The sequence below is a fragment of the Schistocerca americana genome, unplaced genomic scaffold, assembly GCF_021461395.2.
Source record: "Schistocerca americana isolate TAMUIC-IGC-003095 unplaced genomic scaffold, iqSchAmer2.1 HiC_scaffold_936, whole genome shotgun sequence".
Classification (NCBI taxonomy): domain Eukaryota; kingdom Metazoa; phylum Arthropoda; class Insecta; order Orthoptera; family Acrididae; genus Schistocerca; species Schistocerca americana.
This window is the reverse complement of record NW_025726715.1, coordinates 22,501-25,000: the sequence shown is the minus strand read 5'-3', so window position 1 is coordinate 25,000 and position 2,500 is coordinate 22,501. Positions and strand designations below refer to the sequence as shown.

Below are 2,500 nucleotides of genomic sequence, written 5' to 3'. Positions count from 1 at the left end.
TGGTATTGCCTGCTGTGAAGGTGACATTGCTGTCCACCTTCACCTTCTTCTCGCGCCCTGACGCGACTAAGGCGAGGGTGAAACACTTCCGGGCGTTGATCTGCAGCCCCAGGTGGGCGAGGGCTGCGGTAGCTGCGTCGATGAGGGACTGCAAGCCCCTCGGGGTCGCTGCAAACAGCAAGACGTCATCTGCAAAGGCCGCAGCGTTGACTCTGCGACCGAGGATCCGAGCTCCGATGTGGGAGGGCAGTTGGCCTAAAACGTAGTCCACCGCAAAGTTGAACAGGAGGGGGGAGAGGGGATCGCCCTGGCGAACGCCCCGTGCTGGCTGCACAGACACGCCCACGCCGGCGCCGTCCGCTATCACTGTCGTGCTGCCCTCGTAGCACCGCTCGACATACTCGACAAAGCAATCCGGCAGGCCATGCGCCTTCAGCACGGGGCGAAGGGCAGCATGATCTACCGAATCGAATGCCTTAGATACGTCGATCGATGCCACAAAGACAGAGCGGCAGGAGCGAACTGCGTCGGTGAGAGCAGTGTCCAAGATGAAGGTATTTTCCAACATCCCATCCCGAGGGATGAATGCCCGCTGACGTTCGTCCACAGCACAAGCGCGCATCAGGCGTGACGCGAGAACCTTGTGAAAGGTCCGCGCCAACACCGAGCAGACCGTAATGGGGCGAAAGTCAGCGGGGGATGTTGGTGCAGCCGTTTTCGGGAGAAGGGACGTCCGCGCGCGAAGCAGGCGTTCCGGAAGGGCGCGGGCCAGAAGGAAGAGATTCATCACTTTCACCAGGACTTCGTGCGGCAGACGCCGCAACTCCGCTGGGGTAAGGCCGTCCGGCCCGGCTGCTGATCCCCTGGGCGGCAACGCGGCGGCGACCTCCTCATGTGTGACCGGCCCCCATATGCACTCGAGAGCGACAGGCTCTGAGTGCGGGAGGAGGCGGTCACGAATGAAGCCCGCGGTGGAGATGGGCTTCTTGGTGAAGAGGTCCGCCCAGAAGTCCAGCAGACCAGGGATGGCAGGTGGCGGCTGGAGCAGGGTGCCATCCAAGAGGCCGCGCACGCAACGCGCACGCGACCGTCGGAAGGCATCCTGCGTTCTCGCGTACTCCCAGCGGCGCCGCTTGCGCTTCTGCGTCGGCGGCGCGGCAGGCGGCCGCTTCGATGGTTGGCGCGGCCGCTGTGTCCTGGTGATCGATCTCTCCCCTCTGGACCCGACCGACGCAAGGGCATCCGGGAGCATGCCCAGGATGACATCGGGCGGCGTGCCCCGCCCCAGACCGATGACACGATCCAGGGCAGAGAAACGCTGGGCGGAAGCGGGTAGCCCCGCCAGATGCTCCCAGATGGCGGCGTCAGTCGGCCCCTCCGGCGGCGGCCCGGTGGTATCGGCCGCGAAGTCCTCGGCTGCGTCGACGGGCGGCGCAGCGGCCTCGCCCGCGTCAGGCAGCGGGCTCGCCGCTCCCCGGCGGGACGCCGGCTCTTCCCCCCGACCGATCTCAAGCGCCTCCATGAATTGGCGGACAAGCTGCTTGTGGGCAGCTTGCCGCCGTCGGCACTTGATTGCCTCAAGCGTTCGGTCGGGGAACATCCTGATGAGCTCTTGATTTACAAAGAAGAACCGGGCGTCCCTCTCGAGGAACAGTTCGGCCTCTGCCTTGGCGAGCGACAGGACTTCTTCCTCCGTCCACCTCGCGCGATGCCTCTCCGTGACGATCTCCGCGTTGGCGGCCGCAAGATGTTGGCGGCGGCGATGGACCCCGAGACCGTTCTTGGTTGTAAAGCTGCGGTGGCACTCACTACAGGTATACATAGCTGCAAAAGTTACAAGATTTTCGGCACGGCCGGTTGGCCGGCTAGGTGCTGGGGGAGTTGGGGTGGCACCTTCAGCGGAAGGGCCACCACTTATTCTCTGCTTACTGCCCCCAACTAAAAAAAGGGATAGTGCGAGGGGGGGCTGGTAACCCCCCCAAGCCCCTGGTGCGGTCTTCCACTCTGCGAAATCAGCGGGCCCACGAGAAGGGGAGAAGACCGCAGGAGAGGAGAGGCTAAGAGGGCTAGGCCCATGTATTGCGCATCACTCTCCCTGTAACTATAACCCAAGGAAGGCACCTCGCAGCAGCAGCACGACTACATCAAGACCGCACTTCGAGAAGCCAAGTCATAGTTACTCCCGCCGTTTACCCGCGCTTGCTTGAATTTCTTCACGTTGACATTCAGAGCACTGGGCAGAAATCACATTGCGTCAACACCCGCTAGGGCCATCGCAATGCTTTGTTTTAATTAGACAGTCGGATTCCCCCAGTCCGTGCCAGTTCTGAGTTGATCGTTGAATGGCGGCCGAAGAGAATCCGCGCACCCGCGCGCCCCCGGAGGAGCACGCTAAGGCGGACGCGGCCTCGCAGCAAGGAAGATCCGTGGGAGGCCAAGGCACGGGACCGAGCTCGGATCCTGCACGCAGGTTGAAGCACCGGGGCGCGAACGCCGCGCA

The 2,500-nt window shown here is 63.3% G+C and overlaps 1 pseudogene; it reads right to left on the bottom strand.

Annotated features, from left to right (window-relative positions):
- The window catches only part of LOC124592512, a 7,915-nt pseudogene that overhangs the window by 2,871 nt on the left and 2,544 nt on the right, over positions 1-2,500 (bottom strand).